Genomic DNA, 21,181 nt, shown 5'->3' on the forward strand with positions numbered 1-21,181 from the left:
AGGGTCTTTTAAAAAAATTTCTGAAATTTTTATGGTTCAGTATAGAAGTAAATTTTAGCACAAAAATATTTTCAAGAGTTTTCAGATCACTGTTGGAAATTAATAACTACAACTTGTAGTTTTATATTATGAGGTTGTGGCATTTTTAAAAATATTTTACAGTTTAATTTAAGGTTTGAGAAATTTATATTTGCCTATACTCTAGATTTTGCGTATTTATTTTCTTTTTCTTTCTTTTTTATAAATTCATGATTTATGAGTAAAAAATAATGCCTTCCATGCTTTGAAAGTTTTAATTATTCGAGACAAAAACTGTAAAAAGATGAAAAGAATTAGTGTGAAGATGAAATCAGTGAAAATAAGGGTTTAAAAAAACGGCCTTTTCTGAAAAAGAGGGCAGGACGTCCATTTTTTATTAAAAAGACTAGCTTTGATTCAAAGTTGACCTTTACTGACTTCTTTTATACATATTATAATTCAAATATAGCAATATAACATGTGAGCACTTAAATTTAGTTTATTGATCATACATTTGAGAATTCAATAAAAATAATATAGGTAAAATATGTTATGGTATTAAGCATCAAAATGGAATAATATTAAGTAAAATAACATTTTATGTAATATTACTGCGAAATGGAATATTTTATGAGCTTAATCGATGATTTGATGAAAACAATTAATACTATGAGTTATATAAGAGCAGATTAAGAGATATTTTCATGTCTTTAATTTACAGAAGTTCGACACATAATTTCCTCAAAAAATACTTGGTATACAGAAATATTTTGAACAGTTAAAAGCTTTATTTTTCAAGCCTCATGTGTGACTTACTACTAATACTACAAAAAATATGTTTGCGGCTGTTTTGAGCAGAGTTAATTATTTTCCTTTTCTATAAATGTAAAGAATTTTTTTATATATGCAACAAATTAAGCATTAAAAATCGCATTAAAAATATATATATGACAAAAACAGAAAAGTATAAATTGAAAATTTCGTTAGTGTTTATGTATGAAATGTAGTTTGGTCATAAAATATAAAACTTCATCCTATGCTTTTTATTAATAATTTAATAATAGGGATGCCACTCAAATCAGGTTTCAAATTTCCTGATTTTTCCAGGTTTTCAAGGTAAAAACCTTAAAATTTTTTCCTTATAAAGGGTTTTCTTCTTATAAAGTGTAAAATGGGTACAAGAAAAGAAAACTGTATTTAATTTTGTTGTATTGCAATTGAAATGTTATTTTTTAAATACATCATGTTGAAAAAATAATTAGACTAAATTTATTTTAACAACTTAGCAAGATTTTGTTTATTATTTTTTAATGTTTTGGTACAAATTAATTTTTAAAAAATTCAGGCGCATGTTGAGAAAATAATATATTTAACTTACATAATATGTTGTTTTTATTGAATAAAAAATATTTTAATGTGTTACTTTAAGTAGTTTTTTGCACAAAGTGTATCGAATGGCAATACAGAGTGACCAAAAGTATCTCGGTATTAAGGTATCATGGTAAGTACTGTTTAATATATTTTTATTAGGTGAAAGAAAATTATTCTATATTATTATACATCAATAATTATTTATATTTCCAGTGGCTTTCAAAAGTGCTCGTAAACTTATGACTTTTAATGAAATAGAGCTCTATTCATTAATTAAAATGAATATTTCAGAATGGGTGCTTAATAATAAGATGTACAATCCATTCTTAGCAAGACAACATGGAATATTTTGAAAGCAGAGGAAAAGTTTATTTTTAAGAAATTAATAATCAAAAAGTAACAAAAATTTTACCTCGATAAAATCCTTGTACACTTAAATGCTTACGAATTTCAGAATAAAAATTATTGTCTATTGTTTTAATTTTTCATTTAATTATTTTTCATATGCGATAAATTTTCGTCCGAAAAAAGTAGGAATAACGGTTGATAAAATAATTTAAATTAAGAAAATTAGTAAACAATTTAAATTAGTGAATTAAAAAAAATTACAAATTCCAGGTTTTTATCCAAATTTCCGGACTTTTCCAGGTTTTTTCCAGTATAAAAAATTCCCTGGTAATTCCAAGTTTTCCAGGTAGGTGACCACCCTGAATAAGGCATTAGTAGTAGGCATTTTTTCTGTGTTTATAATATACTATCAGATTGAAAGAAAATTTAAAAATAAGTAAAATTATATTTAATTACGAAAACTCTCCGACAACTCTGTTTGATATTATTGTATTTATGCAACGAGTAGCGAATGTAAACGGTTTAACGCAAATAGAACGAATTTATTTTTCCGGATTACATCGAATTTTGTTTTACCCTCAATCGTTACTTTAAAGAAAAAAAAAAAATTCTATTTTGAAACAATTAGACTAAAAAAATATTTTTGCAAAAGTAGCAAATTACTTTCAAATTAAATTAGGAAAATTGATTCATTACTGAGTCAAAGTTTTACTCATGATTAATTACGAATAATGGACTATTTTTTATCAAACTATTGCAAAAGTTCGTACGTGATCTAATTTGCATTAAAAAGTATTGTTCTGAAACTAATGACATTGCTAAAAAATTAGACTAGCAAATAATTAAGGTGATGTCCTGTGAGTAACTTTTTTATGCAAGCTAAAACCTCTTCAATCAGTCAAATGATGCAATGTTTACTGAATTAATTAGAAAGATTCATTCCTTTCGAAAAAATAACGGAAAGTTTCGAACGATTTTTAGTATTCGAGTTTAAATTTAGGGGAGAGTCGGGTAGCCCCTCTCACTTAAGGAGTATTGCTTATATTTCTATATAATACTGAGTAATAATCAACATTTTTGTATGTTTCTATTGTTTTATCATCTAATTAAATAATGCAAAAAGAATAAACCAAAAAAAGAATAGTTAAACTTAAAAAAATAGAAATTTAAAAAAACATGTTTTTCAGCTCTTTTCAAAATGTGTCGGGTAGCCCCGCCCAGTTACAAAAATTGTGTTTTTTGGCTATTTTTTCAGGTGTAAATGAGAATGACCAATGTATTGACAATAGATAAACCTCATTTATCATTTTTATCACAAAATTATTTTATTTATTACATATTTATATACTTTTAGTGAATTCTATCATTTAATAACAATCATTTAATAACAACAATATTTGTTGTTAAAAATGCATATAACATTCAAATTTGAAGCAATAAAATAATAATCTTTGCAACCGTACATTTATCGACGAAATAAAATTGGGCGGTGATACCCGACATTCATGTGAGCGGGGCTACCCGAAATCCAATTTTTTTGTAAATTTGTAATTACTCGAACAATTTTTTACATACAAACTTCTTTCTTTGTGCAAATTAAACTTAAGACTACATACTTTAATGCTGTATGTATAGAAAAAATTATTTTTTTAGTATTAAAATGAAGTTTAATCGAAACATTCAACCAATTTTTCTTAATTTCATGACTACTGTATTCAACATATTTTCAAAACTATTGTTTACCATGTTACCAGCTGCATAAATACTTGAAACTTTGAAAATAATCTTTTTTTAAAATAACAATTAATGTCCGATGGCCCATTGACTTGAAAAAATATTCTATACATATGAAATTGACAGTGGGCGGGGCTACCCGACTCTCCCCTACCTAGTTTTCTTTTTTCAAATTTCAGGATCCTAGCAAAAATAGATCTGGAGTTATAAGAGAAGCGCACAAAATTCTTTGTTTCATTATTTTTTAGATAATAGGAGTTGGGAATTAATACAATTTTCTATCTAAAAGTAGAGTGTTTCGTTTAGTTCAAAATGAGGCACAAATTTAGGAAATGACAACAACAAAACTGTACAAAAGTAGCAACATATCAATGTCCAGCGCTTTGGTAGCCCCGATAAAAGAATTGATTGTAAACGCATGTTATGGGATCGATTTATAAATTGTAATGCTATCTCATGGAGAGAAAAAAAAAGAAATTTCTAACGCAAATATCTCAGAAAGTTATGAATTGTGTACGAGTTTTGTGATTCAATATACGTGTACCTGATAGAAATCTTGGTGTGTTTTAGTTACTTTGGATACATATTTTAACGATTTTGTGGTTACATAATTAAATAACATTTATCCAATAAAAATAGAACCATAAATTCCTGTGGTTAGTCATCTATATCACAAGTCTATTACATATTCTAGCCATATTCTATAGCTAATAAAAATCGCATATTGTCACAAGTCTTTTACGTGCAAAAAATTTCTTATTAGTTAAAACATGACAGGTAAGACTTATTTTAAAACAAGACAGACTGCATGAAATTATTTTTAAGAGAATTAAATCTTTTTCTTATTGACTGTTTTTAATTTTGATGTTACACTTATGATGAAGAGCTAGATGACACAGAATAAATGCTCGAAATGAAAGCAATGATTATGTCTAGATGATGATGTTTTAGAACAATCGTTAATGATAAGTCACGTGTACTGATTGTTCCAGAGAGCGCATTTTTAAAAGCAACTTGTGAAAAAGACCACGATAGGAAGTAAGACATTCCTCTGTATTGTGCTGTTATCTAAAAAGTTCTATACGAGTTTAAGGTTCATAACTGTAAAAGGTACTAAGGAACGGTTTATTGTAATAATATCACCTCTGAAAAAAAGAGTAGCTTATCATTAAAACGCTCTAATCCTCTCAAAAGAGATTATCCCTTCAATAGAGATAATCCCTCCCAAGAGATTTGACGCTCGTTGCTCAATGGGGCAACCCAAGCTCAAATCACAAGGATGGTGTCTTGTTTTTGCACTGAACACATAAGACGAATCATGGGGGTAAGTTCGCTTGCTTTCGGGCAAACCCTGAGAAGTTTTGCTCTCCGTGTTATGAAAATCCGTATCAGTTTCTCTAAAGAAATTCAGTGCCCGTTACAGTAGTTCTTTTGTCTTCTGGGTTGTACTTAATAGAAGTCAACGTATTTTCATATTATAAGCCTCGAATCTGATATCAATCTAACATCCAATGCCGGTTTTTTTAATATTTGAACTTTTATAGCGAGAGTTTCGCCAAAAAATATATAGTTGAATCATAGAAAAATGATAACAAGTTTTACGATCGTGATTAAGTATTGGAAAGCGATCATGAGTCTACGATTAGGAAATTTCCAATCGGATATCTAAACAAACTACTGTTTTATTTCCTACTTTGAAAGAAAGTGATCTTGATAAGCGATTTTACGGTTCTTTCTTATCTTTATGGTAATTCTTAGACAGTAATAAATCATTTTTCTTGGTATTCTCACGCCTTAAAATACTTCAGGTCACGACCATAATTTTTTTTTGAAGATAGATTTGAACAGCCTTAAACTTTTTGGCGAAAAATACATCGACTAAAACATTAGTGATTGTTGCGATAATGGTTTACTATTTGTTTATGAAAGTCAGAAAGCTTTCGCGATAAATGATTTTTCAACTCTGCAAGTTTTAAAGTTTATGATACCGAACAGTTTTGTTTTTATGTCTTTTCTTTTACGAAGAATTCGCCACACTTTTAGAAATTTTATGGTGCGTTGAACTACAGCGTGAATTTGTTGAAATCATAATACGATTTTATGTAGATAAGATGCTAAATTTTATACGTTTTTAAGGTTGCAGATCAAATAACTAATCTTGACATCGATAGGAAGACAGCCACTACTCTCATCAGACTAAGAACAAAACATCATAAAAAAATGAAAATTTCTACAGATGGGACTAGAAAATATCAAAACTGTGGCAACTGTCTTAATGTGGAACTGACACCATATCATGTTTTTAACTGCCCTGCAGTCGCTGCAGGCCTTCACCTCTTAAACTACCCCACAGAAGAGGATTTTCATTCTTTTAATGCCATAGGAATAACAAAAACTATTCAAGCACACCATGAAATATGATTCAATAGAGGATACGACACCAACCAACCCAACCAGGTTGCAGATTTAATTTAACACCTTAATGCTTAGACTTGTGCTCTGTAGTAGTTTAAGATATAATATGGTTGAGATTGTATAATATATATCTTTATAGTCTAACATTACACTTATTTTCTGAGAGTGTATTTATAACTTGCCTAATAACACAACATATCTAATAAATAAATGAATTAATTTAATAAATTAGTTGTATCCTTGACATTACACAATTTAAAAAACAATTTTTATGATTAATTTTTATAAGTAATATTAATAATTTTTATGACTAGGAAATATCGTTAGATCCTTTAACATAGTTTCTAAAGCGTCATAAAAACAATGATTATATTCTGTTTGATAGTATTTCAATATAATAATACTGTTTAATGGCAGATTTCAAACAGTATGTGTTAATATTTTGACTCCATTAATTTATCAATACCTTAAGAACTAATAAACTGGTTAAAAAAACAATTTTTATGAAATTTTTATCACAAACAAAAAGATTATATGCTCTATTGAAAGTACCTATAAAACATTTTAATAAAGTGATCTCTATGTCTTTTGCTCCAATAGTCTTAGAGTAATAATGTATTCGAGTATTCAAATTATTTTGAAATAGCACAACATTCCATAGATTATTTAGCTCTCAGTGACGATACACTGAGAAAAAAAAGTAGGGTCAAAAGTGCCAGAATATTACAAAACTTTACCGTGTTTCCGGCTCTATGGAAACACCAAAAAGCTCGGTAATTTTTTATCGAAGTGCTTCAGTAACGAGTTTGATAAAATTCAATAAAATATGGTTTTATAAAACGTGATAAAATTTTATAATTTTTTCACGGCATAAAAGCCATCTAATCGGCTAAATTTTCATTTCAGTATGAATTTTCTCTAAATACGTAGTAATAAGATCCATAATTCTGAAAACCAGGATTTCCGGTAAACTGTTACCATATGAATGAAAAAATTGCCAAAGGAATCATTTAAATGCAATATATTTTGGTTTTATTAACCAGAATTTTTTTCCGTGTAATTACAATAAATTTTAGAAAACTTATAGAAATATACATAATTAATTATAAACATGAATTGGTCAATTCAGTTATCATTTTCATCTTTATTTACATGCTTATAAAACGTAAAAAATGTCAAGCGTTAAATACTTATTTTATACTAAATCTCAAAGATATGAACTTCGTGCGAATATCAAATATAATTATCAAATTTTCAAAATATTATTTATTTAAAAACGTATTGAACTGCTTCATGTAGTTTAAATCATTGCTTAAATATAATTGTAATTGATAATAATTGATAATGCTTTCGAAATCAGATAAATTTAAACGTAAACAAATGTATACATGCAAGCCCAGAAGCAGAAAGTGCCTGAAACTGTGACGTACGTCACAAAACAAATGAAGTCCTGCAGAACAATTTGTATCTTGAATAAGTGACAGCGCTTTCCTGCGAAAGCAAGCTGCAAAAGAACTAAATTCTGAGATTTCCAATTTCATAAAGTTTATGACTTTTATATTTTCCATTCCCATTTCAGAAGCAATTTGTGAATCGGGGGGATTCACAATTGACAGAATTATTTCTAAAAGACCAAATGCTTTCGATGGAGATTAAGAAGTTGTTGGAACAACAGACCAGCGAATGTTTGTGTTTGCAAATGGCCATCTGGGCACTTGTCCCTTCGAAAGATTTTTAAGGCAGCTCTTATTTTAATGTTCGGACCTTTATATCATAGTCATTTTATTAATAATTCGTCATCATCATCGTCATTAACAAAATTTTGTACTTCAAAAGTGATTGAAAAAGTTACAAATCAAGAACGTTTGCCTTGGTTTAAAAAATAATGTTGTGTATCTGTGTATGATCCTGTATTTTAGTAAATGAAAATATAGTATTTTAACGAAAGTTGTCTTTTTTTCGCTGTGAAATGCTTGCAGAACATATGTATAAGTTAATAAGTCCTGTTACAGAACATTTGAAAATATTCTGCTTCTGGGCATGCAAGTATTGTACTAAACAATAGATGGAGTAAAAATATTAAAATTTTAGATTTTTTTAACTAAAATGCTGAGTGAAGGAGAAAATGTGGCAGATTATGCTTTCGATTTCTGAGTAGAAGGAAAAAATGTCGCCAGCCAGGGTCAACGTTCATCCAAATCCAATTTAATTTCACGGCATTGGAAATCAACTGCTCAGCATTCTCTTGAAGTAGCCGTGAAGAAAAGAATCAGCAGATGATTTTTGATATTACGCTGTTAAGTCTAATTTCGATATGTTCGTTAATTGTCTCAACCTTCCAACATAGTAGAATTGCGTTCTTTCAGCTAAAAAAATTTTTTTATGCTTTGAAGAAGTATTTTAGCATTTATTATTATCCTGCGCCCGTTTCATGAGATCTTATAATCCTGTCGGTTTGTAAAATGATGCAGTCGGACCGAGCAGGAAAACAGACACAGGATTTTCATGAAAGCAAGTAGCTTTTATTATGTCATTCTTTGTTGAGTAGAGAGCAAAAAGTGTAGTTTACTCCACGGACGATCAGTCTTTCTATTAGGGAAAATCTTGCAAAAAATCCGAAAATGGATCTATTTAGAGAAAAGAGGGAAATCTTAGAAATTATTATTGGTTTATGAAATAGGTCGAGTGATTCTCAGGAAGATTAAAGGGAAAAATGTCTTTATTTAAATTTATGCATACTTTGGCCAAAAGTAGATTTAAGAACAGGATGTGGCTGTTAAAAGTGTGAGAAAGCATTTCGATTTGAATAATTAATTAGGATTTGTTTTATAGCGAAGAAGCTAACATAAAAAGATTAATAGAAGCTTTTTATGTTATATATATATATATATATATATATGTGTGTGTGTGTGTGTATGTGTGTGTGTGTGTGTGTGTGTGTGTGTGTGTGTGTGTGCGTGCGTGCGTGTGTGTGTGCGTGCGTGTGTGTGTGTGTGTGTGTACCAATGTTCAACTCCGTCGGTAGTTTTGTAATTTAGAACCTAATCCAGAAGACAAAGGAGTTTCTGGATCAAGTATTAAGAGAAATTTGTCTTCCTAGAGGACTTTTTCTTATGGAACTAACCCGCATTTGCGTTAATGAAGAGGAAAACCACGAAAAACTCCAGCGGTTGGCCTAACGGCAAGGTTACTCTAACCCAGTGTTTCTTAACCTTTTTGGTACAATGGACCCCTTTTAAAATTTTTTAAGATGTCTCGGACCACCCCCCTGTGAAAAAAATAATTACAAAAAACATCAATTATTAGAAAACATTTGATTTCATTATTTTAATAGTATACAAATTTTTTAATTTGAAGGTTGTTGCTACATTTCCTTTATTAATAAATTGAATTGAGTGATGGCTTTCGACAAAGCAACGCGAATATCTTGTTCAACATTCAATCGATTTTGATGTTTTGTTTTTATTGTCACGAGAGTGGAAAATCCCGCTTCGTTAAGATACACTGTAGCACGGAATTACAGCTGCCATAGCTCGACACACAGAAGACCAGATCTCTTCGAGTGTTTTTGAATCGAAATCCATTTTTAGCAAGGACTTTGTTCTACGATCAATAAGCTCATCTTTGACAAGGTTCATATTATCGATACAGTCAATATCACAAAGAAAAGGATTACGAATCCTCAACTCATCTTTTATATTTATCACATCCAAATTAAAATTTTTTTTAAATGAAACTTGAAGTACTTCCAAGTGTTTACAGATTTCATTTTTCAAGTTATTCAGTAACAAATTATCTTGCCTAGATCCATTTTCAGAAAAAACTTCGTCCAATATTTGAAAGTTTGCATAGATCTCATTTTAAATTCTATTTTTTCAAAGTGGCACTTTTAATAAGAATGCTTGTAATCTCTGAGTTGCATCCATGATGGTGATATCTTGCCCTTGAATTAAAAGACTTATATTGTTCAAGTGGTTAAAAATATCTGCCAGGTAAGCCAATTTATATGTAAAATCTTTTTTTTTAAATATTCGAAGAGCGGGTTATCTTTTTCTTCTAGATAAAGTGATACTTCTGTTTCAATATGAAAATTCGTTTCAAAACCTGCCCTCGGGACAGCCAGCGCCCTTCTGTGTGGTACAGAAGTACCTCATGTTCTGCGTCCATTTCTTGACACAATGTTTTAAAAAGACGATGATTAAGAACTCTACTTCTAATAAAATTCACAGTTTTAATAACTACTGATAATACTTCTTTTAAGCTGATTGGAAGAGTTTTTGTAGCCTGTGCATGTCTATGCAAAAAACAATGAGTAACAAGAACATTAGGAGACTATTTTTTTACCAACAGGGTAAAACCAGATTTATTGCCAAACATAGCAGGTACTCCATCTGTACAAAGTGAATGAAGTTTTTCTGTTCAGTCAAAGTCGTGTTTGGTAAAGAAAACATTTAACATTGCTACAATATCAACTGCCTTTGTAATTTGCAAAAGAGACTCACTAAATAAGAATTCCTCTTTGATAGTATCAATTCATCGACGATCTGTTTCAAGATATTGCAAGAAATTTCAACTATTCTTGAATGTATCACATCATTTGACAATGGAATAGCTTCAAGTTTTTTTCTCTGTTCCAGTCCACAAACTAATTCAACCATTTTCAGCGCAAATGGCTTAATTAACGTCTCTCCGATAGTCTGCGGTTTCTTGCTTTTGGCAATTCGATATGTAACTTTGAGAGATGCCTCAACCAGAGGTTTTTGTGGTCTACCAAATCCAAGTTTGGTTAATGTTCCAGATTTCAAAAACTGGGCTTTCTTCTTAGTATAAAATTCTAGATCTAGTAACCTGGACAAGGTATCAAATGTATGTAGCTTTATTGGGGATGATAAAAAATAGCACAGCGGACGTCATCAGGGGGTTGCCTCTGATGGTGCAAACTGAAAGCCGGTTAGTGGAGGATGTTGAAAATATGACAGGGATATTAGAGGGCTGTGTGCAGTNCTTAAGATTTTATACTATAGCACATTTCTAATAGGTTTAATGAATTACATGTCATTTATTTGAATTCAAATTTATTTTAATGACTTAGTATATACTAAAAATATGTAATTTTTTTTTTAAAAAAAAGTTGTTATATGGATTTGAATGATTGTTTTGAATTCTTAGAATTTTGTGCATATGCTATGTACCTAAATTAGCAGCGAGCGAAACGAGCTTGGTATACGAAGCAAACCATATAAGATTGCGTAGCAATTTTCGGGGGTTATCGAACGTTAGCGAGCAGCGGGTGCCGCCCACTAGTATTGATTATCGCAATATGAATATTGTTATACAAGTATTATTGTCGCAAATGAATATTTGAGCAAGAGAGCCGTTAAAAAATGAATGCGAAACGGAGCCTCTTAACTGTTTTGGTTTCATGTTTAGGTTCGCCTTAAAGCAGTGTTTCTTAACCTTTTTGTTACAATGGACCCCTTTTAAAAAATTTTAAGACGTCTCGGACCACCCCCCTGTGAAAAAAATAATTGCAAAAAACATCAATTATTAGAAAACATTTAGTTTCATTATTTTAATAGTATACAAAACTTTTAAAACTGAAATTTTTAATGTGAAGGTTGTTGCTACTTTTCCTTTATTAATGAATTGAATTGAGCTTTCGAAAAAGCAACGTGCATATCATGTTCAACATTCAATCGATGTTTTGTTTTTATTGTCACGAGAGTGGAAAATCCCGCTTCGTTAAGATACACTGTAGCAAACGGAATTATAGCTCTCTTTAAAAGCAATGGGTAGGCTTCTCTCACAGAAGACTCTTCGAGTGTTTTTAAATCGAAATCCATTTTTAGCAAGGACTTTGTTCTACGATCATCTTTGACAAGGTTCATATTATCGATCACAAAGAAAAGGATTACGAATCCTCAACTCATCTTTTATATTTATCTCATCCAAATTAAAAATTTTTTTTTAAATGAAACTTAAAGTACTTCCAGGTGTTCACAGATTTCATTTTTCAAGTTATTCAGTAACAAATTATCTTGCCAAGATCCATTTTCCGAAAGTACTTCGTCCAATATTTGAAAGTTTGCATAGATCTCATTTTTAATTCTATTTTTTCAAAGCGTCACTTTTAATAAGAATGCTTGTAATCTCTGAGTTGCATCCATGATGGTGATATCTCGCCCTTGAATTAAAAGACTTATATTGTTCATGTGGTTAAAAATATCTACAGGTAAGCCAAATTATATGTAAAATCTTTTTTTTTTTAAATATTCGAAGAGCGGGTTATCTTTTTCTTCTAGATAAAGTGATATTTCTGTTTCAACATGAAAATTCGTTTCAAAACCTGCCCTCGGGACAGCCAGCGCCCTTCTGTGTGGTACAGAAGTACCTCATGTTCTGCGTCCATTTCTTGACACAATGTTTTAAAAAGACGATGATTAAGAACTCTACGTCTAATAAAATTCACAGTTTTAATAGCTACTGATAATACTTCTTTTAAGCTGATTGGAAAAGTTTTTGTAGCCTGTCTGTGCAAAAAACAATGAGAAACAAGAACATTAGGAGACTCTTCTTTACCAACAGGGCAAAACCAGATTTATTGACAAGTATAGCAGGTGCTCCATCTGTACAAAGTGAATGAAGTTTTTCTCTCCAGTCAAAGTAGTGTTTGGTAAAGAAAACATTTAACATTGCTACAATATCAACTGCCTTTGTAATTTGCAAAAGAGACTCACTGAATAAGAATTCCTCTTTGATAGTATCAATTCATCGACGATCTGTTTCAAGAAATTTCAACTATTCTTGAATGTATCACATCATTTGACAATGGAATAGCTTTTTTTCTCTGTTCCAGTCCACAAACTAATTCAACCATTTTCAGCGCAAATGGCTTAATTAACGTCTCTCCGATAGTCTGCGGTTTCTTGCTTTTGGCAATTCGATATGTAACTTTGAGAGATGCCTCAACCAGAGGTTTTTGTGGTCTACCAAATCCAAGTTTGGTTAATGTTCCAGATTTCAAAAACTGGGCTTTCTTCTTAGTATAAAATTCTAGATCTAGTAACCTGGACAAGGTATCAAATGTATGTAGCTTTATTGGGGATGATAAAAAATAGCACAGCGGACGTCATCAGGGGGTTGCCTCTGATGGTGCAAACTGAAAGCCGGTTAGTGGAGGATGTTGAAAATATGACAGGGATATTAGAGGGCTGTGTGCAGTCGGCACTGAATTTGGGGTATCTCGATCACGTAGTTTCAAATATGTACTACCTATGTATTTTCACCTTTTAGAAGAAAAAAAAAAGATCAATGTTTAAATATTATTGATCCAAACGTTTTAAAAATTAGTAGTTGGTGGACCCCCAAAATATGACCCATGGACCCCTAAGGGGTCCATGAACCACAGGTTAAGAAACCCTGCTCTAACCCATGATTCGTCTACCACTGCGAATATTTTTACGTTAGCACTTTGGTCGGCGTGAGCCGTGGGCGGAGTTCAAATCAAGCAGGCATCACTGGGATTCGTACCCGGTTCACCTCATTGAAAGGAGAAACCCCTAGACCACCACTGCTCCCATGAGTTCTATTTTATTTTTTTTTATCCGTCGTTGAACAGCCGAGCCAATTTTGGGTTTACGACTACTAATGTTCAACTCCGTAGCCTTGTAATTTTGAACCAATCCGGAAGACAAAGAAACCCCTGGATCAGTACCCCCAGAGGTATTGATTTGTTATGGGAACATGGAGGACTTTGCGACTCGACAGATTTAACGTGCATCAGTCACCATTTACTACACGGGGAGTTTTCGGCCGGCAGGGATCGAACCCACGAACTCTTGGACATGGGCCCAGTGCTCTACCAACCAGGCTATCCCGGCCCATGAGTTCTATTGTCATCTGAGTTGGGTTTAAAATTATAAGGCTGTGGAATTGAACATTAATCGTCTTAAACTCAGAATTGGGTCGGGTGTTCGATGCCGTTTATAAATTAAAAAAACATGCACAAAGTTAGAGTTTTTAAAATTATGCACACCTGTTTTAAATTATAAGTACGATTTCACGTAGCATTTAATAGTACTACTTAATTTTCAAAGTCAAACATTTCGTTAGGCTTAAATAAAAATAAAATCAAGATAAATCCGTGAAATATATGTCATTGGTGCCTTATCTGCATTTCCCAATGAACAAGACAAAGCGATTCTAAATGTTAAAAAGAAAAACAACAAAAGATTAAACCAGTGAAGAAAAAAAATCGCAGTCAATTAAAGAGCCATTACATGCAAATGAGCCAACAGTATTTAAATATGAGCTGGCAGACAAATTGGGACAAACGCTTTTAGGCGGTGTCAGTGACAGTATGTTTTGACCTTGTCAAAAACACTCTCCCTTCCCTTTTGCAGGTCAGGGGCGGTTATAGTGTACCAAGTCTCACCTTGAAATTTGAAGATGATAAATACCGACTGATTGTCTACGAGGCTGAAAAATAACACCTAACCCCGAGCTCAATCGAAAAAGACAATTCACAAATTAGGAAATATTTGTGGCATTAAGTAGGTAATATTTGTTTCGAATGCCCTTCGATATGTCCTCTTCGAGAAAAACGAACTTGTGAATATTATATACTTTCCGGATGCAAAAAAAATTATACTACAAATCCGCCTTTGGTGCTTTGTTATCAAGAAAACACCCGGAATCGTGTTGTCCCATTTTTTGCGACAATGCAATAACAAATCTTTAAAAGGATATGGTTCATTGAAGAAAAAATGCATTCGAAAAATTATTGAACATTTAAAAAAACTGAAAACAATATCTAAAGGAAATATCGAGTATTTCTGCATTTATCGCGTTATTTTTATAATTTAACTATTTATATTACAAGGATCAATATTTTAATTACCAAATAAAATTTACTAATATTCACCATAAAATCGTATTCGGTACTTATCATGGCAAATACTTATCGTATCCTTGATATTTGTCATTGTCAATAATTATTGAATACTCAGTATTTATTGTTGTCGATAATTATTTTACATTCTATCTTTATCATGAAACATGGTATTTACGATGTATTTTGAGAATACTTTTTTACGCAAATGAAATTTATCAACATTCACGATAATAACGTATTCGGTATTTATTGTTATATGTATTCATCGTTATATGCATTTATCGTTATAAATATTTATCGTGTAGTCGATATTTAGGGTTGTGGATTAATTATCGTGTATTCGGTTTTTGTCATAGTCGATCATTATCGTATTTCCACAGTTATCGCAATTGATAACTATGATATATTCCGTATTTATCGCAAAATATAGTTTTCACGATAAATCTTGAGAATATTTTTCAAATATTGTAATTACAATATTTTTCGATTATTTTGGGTTACGATACTTTGGATATTTTTTTTCTTCATAATTTCGCCGAGCTCTAGTCTAAATCATTTTGTTTGTTTGCATTACATCCTAAAAACATAAGAGAAAATTAAGTCTAAAAACTCGTTACAAAATTTTTATCATTAATAATTAGAGAATAATTTATATACAATAAGAAATATACAACAAGGAATAAATATTTTTTATTATCAGTGTTATTATTTTGAAGTTTCAAGTCATCTATATTTCCACGAAATGTACACTATTTCCTTGGTAATTTAATTATTCTTATTAATTACTCCAATTAATAATTACTTTATATATTTTTATTAATATTTCTGAGTCAGTTAGATCTAAGTAAAAATAAATTAAGTCCTCAATTTTTTTCAATCGCAATCAATACATAAATCACCTTCATGCTAAAATCATTATTTTGGTAAATAAGTTGATTACATAAAATTCAAATCCGTTGGATGTCTAGTTAAATATCAACTCCAAATCAGAACAAATGCATTAATATCCACCAGCGCAATTAGCTTTCTTTAAGTATTGATTATAAAATGATATGAAAACTCGACACTCGACTAAAGTTATGACTTTATTTGAAATTACCTTTGCATAATTTCATGCAAATAATAGATACTGATAATAATTCACTTTTCATTATTGCAAAATAATCGACACTGATAATAATTCACTTTTCATTATTTCATAAATCTAACTTGAGAGCCACCCTAATTGTCAACTTTGTTTATTTCTCATTATTTTCCAACTTTTTTTAGTTTGTCAAGCCATTGAGGTTTTTAGATCTCACCTGATGAATACACTACGTTAGAGTTTACACTTTCTGAGTGTAAAAATGTTCCAAATGCGTTTTTGAACACTGAGGAAAAAAACTATGGTCAAAACTGTCAAAATATTGTACATTTTTCCGTGTTTCTGGATCTATCGGAACACCAAAAAAAACTCGGTAATTTTGACTGAAACGATTTGGTAAAAGGAATCTGGTACGAGATTTTGTTGAAATGAACAAGAAAATATGGTTTTATAATGTGCGATAAAATTTGATAATTGAAGTAAAATTTATTAATTTTATCATGATACCTCAGAGCATGGCATTAAAACCATTTATTCGGTTAAATTTACCTTTCAGTTGTGTTCTTTTAGTGTTGTATTTTTTACTTAAAGCGCTGTGATAAAAGCTATACTTTTGAAAATCAGAATTTCCGGTAAACCTTTACCATATAAATGGAAAATGACCAAATGAATGGTTTAAATACTGTATATTTTGCTTTATTTAACCGGAATTCTGTTAATTTTTTGACCAGAAATATGATAACCACACAGTACTTTAATTTTACCAGAATTTCTTACTTCGATAACTTTAGAAAAATTCTCTTCCAGCAATGTATTGAAACATCGAGAGTGCGAACTACAAGACTAGATTAGCACTGTACTTATAATAAATTTCTAATCTATTTATGAATCATGATTGCACTATACTTATAATATATTTCTGATCTAGTCATGAATCATGATTGCACTATACTTATAATATATTTCTAATCCAGTCATGAATCATGATTGCACTATACTTATAATATATTTTCATCTAGTCATGAATCATGATTGCACTATACTTATAATATATTTCTGATCCAGTCATGAATCATGATTTTTCTGTACTTCTAATATATTTCTAATCCAGTCATGAATCATGATTGCTAATCTAGTCATAATATTTTAGTCTTAATATTTATATCCTCAAACTCAAAAAAAGAAAATCGTGTAGAATTGTAGCGTTTTCTTTAAATCCCTGAAATAGTTTTTTGTTTCAGCACTGGCGAAATATAATTTTTTTTCCTTATATTAATGCATGAGAAAAACGAAAATTTAGAAAGAAATTAATCGTGTTCTAGGAGTAAAAATTTCCTCGCGTGCGCTAAATATAACATATGTGAAAAATCGAAAGCGAGAACGGCTGTTATTATTTAAATATAAAGAAAATTAGATTTATGATTCAAATCTACGAAAACAAGTGTGATCCAGTAAAATCTAAACAATTACAGTCAACCTTGAGTTTGACAAACTCTACTCCTCATTTGCATAAGGAGAGTAAAACTATAAAGTCTAGCTAAAAAAGTAACATAATAAAAAGGTAATATAAAAAATTTGAAGTGCCTGGTTACGAGAAAAACTTATTTCCTAACTCATTTGTTTTGTTTTTTTCACCTGGCATCACTTCAGAGACCGTGAAATAAGTGAACTTTCAGTTCTGCATAATATTTCCACTTTCTAATTCAGAGCACACATCAAGAAAAATTATCGTATTTTATTATCTTTCAAGAAAGTTCTAGAACAAGGAACACAAAGGGACACAGGTGGATTTTACAACTGACTGTTCATTTTGATTTCGAATATTTTTACGTATTTACGTGGATTTAAAATTTTTATCTCAGTTTGAGATGCTTTAGATGCTATGGGACTACTTAAAGATTACAGATTTTTTATAAAGGAGGTTTTTAAGAAAATTGTACATCATAATAGAAATTGTTTTGCTATTAATCCTCCAATTCAAATAAGGTTTTCCCTCTTTTTTCTTATAAATAATTAAGTGTTAATCTCGAAAAATAAATTACGTGGCAATGTAAAGAAGGGTATATCTTTCAGCTAGCTTTCGAAGTTTACAAATATGCCTACATAGGCAAATGTCCCTGCTCTCACAAAAAATCGGTTTAACAGCGAACATCGGTTTAACAAACAGCGAAAATCGGATAAACAAATATATTAATAACTTAAACCATTATACCGTGTATGTCTAATAAAATGTTAAACTAAATCATTTTCCGTTCGAGTTAAATCTTACTGTAATGTATATAAAAAAAAGAAATGTAAAAGGTTTGACTTGCATTGAAATGAGGCAAATGTAACACCTTATTAAGTTAGCACCTTATTACATCCTCTTATAATTTACTTGATATTATGGTTCAACACATCTTTTAGATGTGTAGAAAGATGTTTTACAAAAGTTCCAACTATAGACATTTAATATTTTAGGTTCCATATAATCATACGTTTACAAAAATCTTCACTGTAAAAAAAACTCAGTTTCAAATTAATGTCTAATTTGATCTGGACAGTGTAAATCCAGATACGACCCTTTCTGTGCGTCATCCGCAAAATCCATTTTACCGTAAAATTGTTTTACGGTAAAAATTACGGTACATCAGATTTTTATTCCCTAACATGTCCCGGTTAAAATGGATTTTACGGTAAAAAGTACTGGCACCTTGAGTGCTGATACTTTTTTACCGGAATTTAATCCGGAATTTTTTACGGTGTTATTAATGATACAAAGTATTATAATAAAACATTCAAGATAAAAAAAAAAGCCAAACAATTTTTTTTTAAAAGTAAATTATTTTTAAAAAAAACTTTTTTTGAGAATATATCAACATTTCTTAATATATAGTGAGATCTACCATACCCCACTGTTTGCTTGCAGGAGGACTACATGATAATTCTTTAATTAATAAAACTATTACTACCCCAAACTTGTTGTGTTGAAGACAAATTTGAAGAAACTGAAATCTGTAGGAAAATTTTTACTCTGTAATGACGGCCAATTTCACAGTATCACGACAAGTGATGACAATAGGCAGCTACCCAGGACCGCAGAGCCAGCCGAAGGTGAGAAGGGTAATTAAAAAATGTTATTCGTTCCTCAGCAATTGATGTAGGAAGAACGCGAATTTTTTAAATTATGTAATATTAGAAAAATTAAAGAGTTTCATAAAATATAATTTGATATGTGTTTTATTAAATCGATACATTGCGAGAGTTAAATAGGTACCTAAGTACGCAAACAAGAATGATGCCCTTCCATGAGTCACCCTCGCTGTTCTTTTTTAAAAGACAACACCGCACATGAATTTAACGATATATAGTAATTTTCAAAGCTATATATATTACGTTAAAACGTGAAATACGCAAATTTAAACAAAACTGAAGGTATATGCATTTCTTTTTAATTACAAAATAAAAATATTGTGCGTAAAATGTATCATTAGTATGATAATAACTGAAATGTTTGATGCATCGTACATAAGATCTACATGTATGTTAGATTAATCTTATATAAGAAAGCGTGATACAATGCTTTGACATGCGAAAACGAAAAATCATCATATCTTTTTATTTAAATACGAGTCTTCATGCTGAATATAATCTTTTCAATTTATTTTTAATTAAAGGATATGTTGAAATGTAGATATATCCTTTAAAGCACCTATTCACGAAGCCAAGCGAATAACTAAACCTGTAATCGCCCCTTCTTAAATATGACACATTCTAGTCCTGTTATACAACCGAAAAATGTAGAAGTCCTTAAAGTCACGGAGAAGTCTGATGTAGAAGTTGACAAACAATTGTGACTTCGATGATGTTGCTTCTTACTATAGAATATTAGTAAAATACAAATAAAAAATATCCAAGTAAACACGAAATATTTTATCCAAGTTCAAGGTATATTTTATGTCATACTTAATTAACAAAAATTCATTAGATTTAAAAGAAACTATGATAGCAGTTCATAACCTTCAAGTGGGATTTCTAAAGTGAGAGTAAGAGGCAATAAATTAAATGCTGTGAAACTAATGCTAATTTAAAAAGCAGCAAATTCCAGTACACGTACTTAATTTTATTTTAGTAAGCATTTATAGTAGAATTCATAGCTATTTCGTATTGTCAAATTATGACATTATTTTTCGCAATAATTCGAAACTGTTTTTTAAAACTGCGCATGAAATATTGAAATGATATTCATAAATATAATATAATATTTTGAGTCTAAAATCACGAATAATTCGAATTTCAAACAATGGATATCTGTTTTTCAGTCTGTTTGTAGTAATAGTTTACAATTCTGGAGAAAAAAATGACGCAACCTGAATTCACTTTTTTTTATAAAAAATGTTTAGTTTTTTTTCAAATACTAATCATTTAGAAAAGCGAAAATAATATTATGCATGCCTTTTTTTTTAAATTGATTGCTTTTTTCCAGAAATACTAAAGATATAAAAATTATCATAATCTGTGATTATAATTTTGGACATACAAATTTATTTATTTACTTATTTTCAGACACACAAATTTAAAAAAAATAATAACTTTATCAGAATTCAGGTCATTTGAGATTCCTATTCTATTAAATCTTAAATTCGCTAAAATACAATCAAATTTAGCAAAAGTAAAAATACTACAAAATTGAAAGAAAAAAAAATAACACGTAATAACACAATAAATTGCGACCGTTTTAAGAAAAAATCACAAACTTTAGATAACCAAGCCTAAATAACTTATCAAATTCAACATATAACGAAGCGATATCATAAGTAGTTGCAAATTAGACAAAATACACTCATAGTTAATGTAGCATAAGAATCCTATTTAAAAATTTGAACATATTTAGAGCATGTTTCAAAAATGAAAGTGAACTAACACAGACTTCCTTGAAGTATAATTTTTATAATCAAACAATGTTTCATTCAATACTTTAAAACCAAAAGAGTTTCAGAAAAAACATCCGACACTTATATAAACTATTCTCCAAAATGAAATTCCAAAGGTGTTATTAAAAAGTTAATAAGTAAAGCTACGTTGCGTACCACTTAAATGAGGAAATTGGAGGGACTCCGTATTCATTGTCCTTTTAGAGACGATAGTGGTGAGCCATGAGTGCCAAGTAAGCCTTAATTGTCTCATTTTTTTTTTTAAAAAATTACTTCCAGGAAGTGTGTGCATACGGAAATTGCTTTTTCTTCCATTTTTAACCGTTTATTTTGACCTAATTAAACAAATAGAAAAAATAAATATATGGGAAATCAAAAGTATAAAAAATGATATGATATGCTTCC

The 21,181-nt window shown here is 30.1% G+C and overlaps 1 protein-coding gene across 2 annotated transcripts in view; it reads right to left on the minus strand.

Annotated features, from left to right (window-relative positions):
* Positions 1-21,181, minus strand: part of LOC107454969 (lysosomal cholesterol signaling protein-like) — a 67,433-nt gene that overhangs the window by 31,822 nt on the left and 14,430 nt on the right. The window lies entirely within an intron of this gene.

This window comes from Parasteatoda tepidariorum, chromosome 2 (genome assembly GCF_043381705.1).
Source record: "Parasteatoda tepidariorum isolate YZ-2023 chromosome 2, CAS_Ptep_4.0, whole genome shotgun sequence".
NCBI lineage: Eukaryota > Metazoa > Arthropoda > Arachnida > Araneae > Theridiidae > Parasteatoda > Parasteatoda tepidariorum.